The sequence below is a fragment of the Oncorhynchus keta genome, unplaced genomic scaffold (genome assembly GCF_023373465.1).
Source record: "Oncorhynchus keta strain PuntledgeMale-10-30-2019 unplaced genomic scaffold, Oket_V2 Un_contig_2353_pilon_pilon, whole genome shotgun sequence".
Lineage (NCBI taxonomy): Eukaryota > Metazoa > Chordata > Actinopteri > Salmoniformes > Salmonidae > Oncorhynchus > Oncorhynchus keta.
Window position 1 is genome coordinate 30,001 of NW_026283436.1, and position 9,148 is coordinate 39,148.

Genomic DNA, 9,148 nt, shown 5'->3' on the forward strand with positions numbered 1-9,148 from the left:
AGCACACAGTTGACTCCCTAGCCCCGCCCATCTCGTTTCAGAGCACACAGTTGACTCCCTAGCCCCGCCCATCCTCTCAGAGCGTTCAGAGCACACAGTTGACTCCCTAGCCCCGCCCATCTCGTTTCCCTCTCAGAGCGTTCAGAGCACACAGTTGACTCCCTAGCCCCGCCCATCTCGTTTCCCTCTCAGAGCGTTCAGAGCACACAGTTGACTCCCCTAGCCCCGCCCATCTCGTTTCCTCTCAGAGCGTTCTCAGAGCACACAGTTGACTCCTAGCCCCGCCCATCTCAGTTTAGCCCCGCCCATCCTCTCAGAGCGTTCAGAGCACACAGTTGACTCCCTAGCCCCGCCCATCTCGTTTCCCTCTCAGAGCGTTCAGAGCACACAGTTGACTCCCTAGCCCCGCCCATCTCGTTTCCCTCTCAGAGCGTTCAGAGCACACAGTTGACTCCCTAGCCCCGCCCATCTCGTTTCCCTCTCAGAGCGTTCAGAGCACACAGTTGACTCCCTAGCCCCGCCCATCTCGTTTCCCTCTCAGAGCGTTCAGAGCACACAGTTGACTCCCCTAGCCCCGCCCATCTCGTTTCCCTCTCAGAGCGTTCAGAGCACACAGTTGACTCCCTAGCCCCGCCCATCTCGTTTCCTCTCAGAGCGACAGTTGACTCCCTAGGCCCCCCATCTCGTTATCCTCTCAGAGCGTTCAGAGCACACAGTTGACTCCCTAGCCCCGCCCATCTCGTTTCCTCTCAGAGCGTTCAGAGCACACAGTTGACTCCCTAGCCCCGCCCATCTCGTTTCCCTCTCAGACAGAGCACACAGTTGACCAGCCCCGCCCCATCTGTTTCCCTCTCAGAGCGTTCAGAGCACACATGACTCCCTAGCCCCGCCCCATCTCGTTTCCCTCTCAGAGCGTTCAGAGCACACAGTTGACTCCCTAGCCCCGCCCATCTCGTTTCCCTCTCAGAGCGTTCAGAGCACACAGTTGACTCCCTAGCCCCGCCCATCTCGTTTATCTCAGAGCGTTCAGAGCACACAGTTGACTCCCTAGCCCCAACCACTTCTCAGAGCCTCAGAGACACAGTTGAAGCCCCGCCCATCTCGTTTCCCTCTCAGAGCCGTTCAGAGCACACAGTTGACCCTAGCCCCGCCCAGCTCAGAGCGTTAGAACACAGTTGAAGCCCCAACCATCTCGCTCAGAGGTAGAACAATGACCCTAGCCCCGCCCAGCTGGGTAGAGCACAATGAACCTAGCCCCAACCATCTAGCTCAGAGGTAAACAAGCCCCGCCCATCTGTTTCCCCCTAGCCCCGCTAGTTTCCCTCTCAGAGGTCAGAAACAATGCCCCCCCCATCAGGTTTCCCTCTCAGAGGTAGAGCACAATGACTCCCTAGCCCCGCCCAGCTCAGAGCGTCAGAGCACACAGTTGACCTAGCCCGCAACCAGGCTCAGAGCTGGGTAAACAATGACTCCCTAGCTATCTGGGTAGCCGTTCAACAATGCCCACCTCTCAGAGATAGCTAGGACCTCTAAACAATGAACCTAGCCCCGCCCATCTAGCTCAGAGGTACACAACAATAGCCCCAACCATCTAGCTCAGAGGTAAACAGAGAACCAGGCTAGCTGGGTAAATCTGAACCAGAGCTAGAGCACACATGACCAGGCTAGCTGGGTAAACAATGAACCAGGCTAGCTGGGTAAACAATGAACCCTAGCTCAGAGCGTTCAGGCGTAAACAATGACTCCCTAATCTCGTTTCCCTCTCAGAGCGTTCAGAGCACACAGTTGAACCCATCTAGCTCAGAGGTAAGCACACATGAACCAGAGCTCAGAGCACACAGTGGGTAAACAGATGAACCAGTTGACTCCCTAGCTAGCAGCCCCGCCCATCTGTTTCCCTCAGAGCCAGGTACTCCCCTAGCCCCGCCCCATCTCAATGAACCAGGCTAGCCCCGCCCAGCTCAGAGGTCAGAAACAATGAACCAGTTTCCCTCTCAGAGCTCAGGTACACAGTTGAATGAACCAGCTAGCTGGGTATCTCGTTTCCTCTCAGAATGAACCAGGCTAGCTGGGTGAACCAAACAATGAACCAGGCTAGCTGGGTAAACAATGAACCAGGCTAGCTGGGTAATGAACCAGGCTAGCTGGGTAAACATGAACCAGGCTAGCTGGGTAAACAATGAACCAGCTAGCTGGGTAAACAATGAACCAGGCTAGCTGGGTAAACAATGAACCAGGCTAGTAGCCCCAACTGAACCAGCTAGCTAAACAATGAACCAGGCTAGCTGGGTAAACAATGAACCAGGCTAGCTGGGTAAACAATGAACCAGGCTAGGTAACAATGAACCAGCTAGCTGGGTAAACAATGAACCAGGCTAGCTGGGTAAACAATGAACCAGGCTAGCTGGGTAAACAATGAACCAGGCTAGGTAAACAATGAACCAGGCTAGCTGGGTAAATAATGAACCAGGCTAGCTGGGTAAACAATGAACCAGGCTAGCTGGGTAAACAATGAACCCAGGCTAGCTGGGTAAACAATGAACCAGGCTAGGTAAACAATGAACCTAGCTAGCTGGGTAAACAATGAACCAGGCTAGCTGGGTAAACAATGAACCAGGCTAGCTGGGTAAACAATGAACCAGGTAAACAATGAACCAGGCTGGGTAAACAATGAACCAGGCTAGCTGGGTAAATAATGAACCAGGCTAGCTGGGTGAACCAAGCTGGGTAAATAATGAACCAGGCTAGGCAACAATGAACCAGGCTAGGTAGAATGAACCTAGCTAGCTGGGTAAACAATGAACCAGGCTAGCTGGGTAAACAATGAACCAGGCTAGCTGGGTAAACAATGAACCAGGCTAGGTAGACAATGAACCTAGCTAGCTGGGTAAACAATGAACCAGGCTAGCTGGGTAAACAATGAACCAGGCTAGCTGGGTAAATAATGAACCAGGCTAGCTGGGTAAACAATGAACCAGGCTAGCTGGGTAAATAATGAACCAGGCTAGCTGGGTAAACAATGAACCAGGCTAGGTAGACAATGAACCTAGCTAGCTGGGTAAACAATGAACCAGGCTAGCTGGGTAAACAATGAACCAGGCTAGCTGGGTAAACAATGAACCAGGCTAGCTGGGTAAACAATGAACCAGGCTAGGGTAAATAATGCTGGGTAAACAATGAACCAGCTAGCTGGGTAAACAATGAACCAGGCTAGCTGGGTAAACAATGAACCAGGCTAAACAATGAACCAGGCTAGCTGGGTAAACAATGAACCAGGCTAGCTGGGTAAACAATGAACCAGGCTAGCTGGGTAAACAATGAACCAGGCTAGGTAAACAATGAACCTAGCTAGCTGGGTAAACAATGAACCAGGCTAGCTGGGTAAACAATGAACCAGGGCTGGGTAAACAATGAACCAGCTAGCTGGGTAAACAATGAACCAGGCTAGCTGGGTAAACAATGAACCAGGCTAGCTGGGTAAACAATGAACCAGGCTAGGTAAACAATGAACCTAGCTAGCTGGGTAAACAATGAACCAGGCTGGGTAAATAATGAACCAGGCTAGCTGGGTAAACAATGAACCAGGCTAGCTGGGTAAACAATGAACCTAGCTAGGTAAACAATGAACCAGGCTAGGTAAACAATGAACCTAGCTAGCTGGGTAAACAATGAACCAGGCTAGTAGGCTGGGTAAACAATGAACCAGGCTAGGTAAACAATGAACCTAGCTAGCTGGGTAAACAATGAACCTAGTAAACAATGGGTAAACAATGAACCAGGCTAGCTAGGTAAACAATGAACCTAGCTAGCTAGGTAAACAATGAACCAGGCTAGGTAAACAATGAACCAGGCTAGGTAAACAATGAACCCTAGGTAGACAAATGAACCTAGCTAGCTAGGTAAACAATGAACCTAGGCTAGGTAAACAATGAACCCTAGCTAGCTAGGTAAACAATGAACCAGGCTAGGTAAACAATGAACCTAGGCTAGGTAAACAATGAACCCTAGCTAGGTAAACAATGAACCAGAGCTAGGTAAACAATGAAACCTAGTAAACAATTAACCTAGCTAGGTAAACAATGAACCAGGCTAGGTAAACAATGAACCAGGCTAGGTAAACAATGAACCCTAGCTAGGTAAACAATATAACCCTAGCTAGGTAAACAATGAACCCTAGCTGAACCAGCTAGGTAAACAATGAACCAGGCTAGGTAAACAATGAACCCTAGGTAAACATGAACCAGGCCAGGTAAACAATGAACCAGGCTAGGTAAACAATGAACCAGCTAGGTAAACAATGAACCTAGGTAAACTAGCTAGGTAAACAATGAACCAGGCCAGGTAAACTAGCTAGGTAAACAATGAACCAGCTAGGTAAACAATGAACCTAGCTAGCTGGGTAAACAATGAACCAGCTAGGTAAACAATGAACCAGGCTAGAACAATGGGTAAACAATGAACCAGGCTAGGTAAACAATGAACCTAGCTAGCTGGGTAAACAATGAACCAGGCTAGGTAAACAATGACCCAGGCTAGCTGGGTAAACAATGAACCAGGCTAGGTAAACAATGAACCAGGCTAGGTAAACAATGAACCTAGCTTGGTAAACAATGAACCTAGGTAGGTAAACAATGAACCTAGCTAGCTGTAAACAATGAACCAGCCTAGGTAAACAACCTAACCAGGCTAGCTGGGTAAACAATGAACCTAGCTAGCTGGGTAAACAATGAACCAGGCTAGGTAAACAATGAACCTAGCTAGCTGGGTAAACAATGAACCAGGCTAGGTAAACAATGAACCAGGCTAGGTAAACAATGAACCAGGCTAGGTAAACAATGAACCTAGCTAGCTAGGTAAACAATGAACCTAGGCTAGGTAAACAATGAACCAGGCTAGGTAAACAATGAACCAGGCTAGGTAAACAATGAACCAGGCCAGGTAAACAATGAACCTAGCTAGCTAGGTAAACAATGAACCAGGCTAGGTAAACAATGAACCTAGCTAGCTAGGTAAACAATGAACCAGGCTAGGTAAACAATGAACCTAGCTAGCTAGGTAAACAATGAACCAGGCTAGGTAAACAATGAACCAGGCTAGGTAAACAATGAACCTAGCTAGCTGGGTAAACAATGAACCAGGCTAGGTAAACAATGAACCTAGCTAGCTAGGTAAACAATGAACCAGGCTAGGTAAACAATGAACCAGGCTAGGTAAACAATGAACCTAGCTAGGTAAACAATGAACCAGGCTAGGTAAACAATGAACCTAGCTAGCTGGGTAAACAATGAACCAGGCTAGGTAAACAATGAACCAGGCTAGGTAAACAATGAACCTAGCTAGCTGGGTAAACAATGAACCAGGCTAGGTAAACAATGAACCAGGCTAGGTAAACAATGAACCAGGCTAGGTAAACAATGAACCTAGCTAGCTAGGTAAACAATGAACCAGGCTAGGTAAACAATGAACCAGGCTAGGTAAACAATGAACCAGGCTAGGTAAACAATGAACCAGGCTAGGTAAACAATGAACCTAGCTAGCTAGGTAAACAATGAACCTAGCAAGCTGGGTAAACAATGAACCAGGCTAGGTAAACAATGAACCTAGCTAGGTAAACAATGAACCTAGCTAGCTGGGTAAACAATGAACCAGGCTAGGTAAACAATGAACCAGGCTAGGTAAACAATGAACCAGGCTAGGTAAACAATGAACCTAGCTAGGTAAACAATGAACCTAGCTAGCTGGGTAAACATTGAACCAGGCCAGGTAAACAATGAACGGGGCTAGGTAAACAATGAACCAGGCTAGCTGGGTAAACAATGAACCAAGCTTGGTAAACAATGAACCTGGCTAGGTAAACAATGAACCAAGCTAGGTAAACAACGTGTAAGATCACACATGTCATGTAACTTTACCTAACGAACCAGCCAGATCACGTTAGCTAGTTTTAAACAATAATGAACATAGTGCCAAATCATGTCGTTACTACCCTGCATGAATCTGCTGGGAGCTAACCAACCAGGTTCAAATGTTAGCTAGCTAACATTAGGCTCCAACTAGCAAAACAAACGGTTCTGGGATACGAATAATAACATCATACACGTAACTTTAGCTAGGGAGCCAGCCAGCTAACGTTAGCTAGCTAACAGTACACTTTAGCTAGGGAGCCAGCCAGCTAGCTAACAGTACACGTTAGCTAGGGAGCCAGCCAGCTAACGTTAGCTAGCTAACAGTACACTTTAGCTTGAAATTAAACCACTTTCTGTCAAAATTAGGTTAGGTAGTGACACCTCCAGCACTGAGAAGCTGTGACTGAGACCACTGCGCCACTTAGACCCCACGCTTGTGGCAACAGGTCACAAATCCTGCTGCTGTGATGTCACACTGTGGTATTTCACCCAGTAGATATGGGAGTTTATCAAATTTGGGTTTGTTTTCAAAATCTTTGTGGGTCTGTGTAATCAGAGGGAAATATGTGTCTCTAATATGGTCATACATTGGGCAGGAGGTTAGGAAGTGCATCTCAGTTTCCACCTCATTTTGTGGGCAGAGTGCACATAGCCTGTGTTCTCTTGAGAGCCAGGTCTGCCTCGGGCAGACACACTGAGTCTGTACATAGTCAAAGCTTTCCTTAAGTTTGTGTCAATCACAGTGGTCAGGTATTCTGCCACTGTGTACACTCTGTGTAGGGACAAATAGCATTCTAGTTTGCTCTGTTTTTTTGTTAATTCTTTCCAATGTGTCAAGTAATTATCTTTTTGTTTTCTCATTAGTTGGTAGTGTCTAACTGTGTTGCTCTCTCTCTCTCTCTCTCTCTCTTTTCCTCTATTCTTTTGTCTCTTCTCTCTCTAATCCCCCCCATCTAGATTGTGGAGTCTAAGAGGGCTGTTATGGAGGATGGTTCCACAGGATGTCAACGGGTTGAACAAATAAACATTAACACCTCATTGGCCACACACACACACACACACACACACACACACACACACACACACACACACACACACACACACACACACACAAGCACACGCACGCACACGCACGCACGCACACACACACACGCACGCACGCACGCACGCACGCACGCACACACACACACACACACACACACACACACACACACACACACACACACACACACACACACACACACACCTCCTTGGCCCTGACCCCGGCCCTGACCCCGGCCCTGACCCCTGTGCCCCAATGAAGATGAAACAGAGGGGTATACTGCAAGGCAAGATCAATGAGTTGGCAGTTAACTTTTAGAAACAATCAGAAATAACTATTGATTTGCTGGTTAATTAAGAATGCTAAACTGTTTAAACTGACTATTTGAGTCAATAAGACCATGCCCATTTCAAGCTTATCATTCTAAAAACTTTAAAAAATTGTTATTTCATCATATTTAGGCAAAACAGCTGGCTTACTGATTAATCCTGCTTTAAAGTATAGAGAGACAGAACAGGTGGTAATATACCTGGGTTGAAGAGAGACAGAACAGGTGGTAATATACCTGGGTTGAAGAGAGACAGAACAGGTGGTAATATACCTGGGTTGAAGAGAGAGAGACAGAACAGGTGGTAATATACCTGGGTTGAAGAGAGACAGAACAGGTGGTAATATACCTGGGTTGAAGAGAGACAGAACAGGTGGTAATATACCTGGGTTGAAGAGAGACAGAACAGGTGGTAATATACCTGGGTTGAAGAGAGACAGAACAGGTGGTAATATACCTGGGTTGAAGAGAGACAGAACAGGTGGTAATATACCTGGGTTGAAGAGAGAGAGACAGAACAGGTGGTAATATACCTGGGTTGAAGAGAGAGAGACAGAACAGGTGGTAATATACCTGTGTTGAAGAGAGAGAGAGAGTTTTATTCTTATCATACTTATACATGGGTACATAAATCGACAATGAGACTTTCTAAATGAATAGTATATTTGAATATATTTGAATATCAATGAATAGTATATCTGAATATGAATGAATAGTGTATTTGAATATGAATAGTATATTTGAATATGAATAGTATATTTGAATATATTTGAATATGAATAAATATTTTATTTGAATATGAATGAATAGTATATTTGAATATGAATAAATCTTATTTTTGAATATGAATTAATAAGATATTTGAATATGAATAAAATATTTGAATATGACTAGTATATTAGACCGTGAATAAATCTTATATTTGAATATGAATGAATCGTATATTTGAATATGAATAAAATCTGATTTTTGAATATGAATGAATCGTGTATTTCTCTGTGATCAGGGTGACTCCAGGATGCTGTATTAATCTGATGTTTTGTATTCTGTAATGTTTCCCTCTGTGATCAGGGTGACTCCAGGATGCTGTATTAATCTGATGTGTTGTATTCTGTAATGTTTCCCTCTGTGATCAGGGTGACTCCAGGATGCTGTATTAATCTGATGTGTTGTATTCTGTAATGTTTCCCTCTGTGATCAGGGTGACTCCAGGATGCTGTATTAATCTGATGTGTTGTATTCTGTAATGTTTCCCTCTGTGATCAGGGTGACTCCAGGATGCTGTATTAATCTGATGTGTTGTATTCTGTAATGTTTCCCTCTGTGATCAGGGTGACTCCAGGATGCTGTATTAATCTGATGTTTTGTATTCTGTAATGTTTCCCTCTGTGATCAGGGTGACTCCAGGATGCTGTATTAATCTGATGTGTTGTATTCTGTAATGTTTCCCTCTGTGATCAGGGTGACTCCAGGATGCTGTATTAATCTGATGTGTTGTATTCTGTCTGTAATGTTTCCCTCTGTGATCAGGGTGACTCCAGGATGCTGTATTAATCTGATGTGTTGTATTCTGTAATGTTTCCCTCTGTGATCAGGGTGACTCCAGGATGCTGTATTAATCTGATGTGTTGTATTCTGTAATGTTTCCCTCTGTGATCAGGGGTGACTCCAGGATGCTGTATTAATCTGATGTGTTGTATTCTGTAATGTTTCCTCTGTGATCAGGGTGACTCCAGGATGCTGTATTAATCTGATGTGTTGTATTCTGTAATGTTTCCCTCTGTGATCAGGGTGACTCCAGGATGCTGTATGAATCTGATGTGTTGTATTCTGTAATGTTTCCCTCTGTGATCAGGGTGACTCCAGGATGCT

General features: G+C 45.6%; 1 long non-coding RNA gene across 1 annotated transcript in view; it reads left to right on the forward strand.

Annotated features, from left to right (window-relative positions):
- Positions 1–8,180, forward strand: part of LOC127921780 (uncharacterized) — a 10,087-nt gene extending 1,907 nt beyond the window's left edge. The window contains exons 2-3 of the long non-coding RNA XR_008109542.1: positions 6,864–7,537; positions 7,578–8,180. This is a non-coding gene — a long non-coding RNA (uncharacterized LOC127921780). The remainder of the gene's footprint in view (positions 1–6,863; positions 7,538–7,577) is intronic.
- Positions 8,181–9,148: the final 968 nt, after the last annotated feature.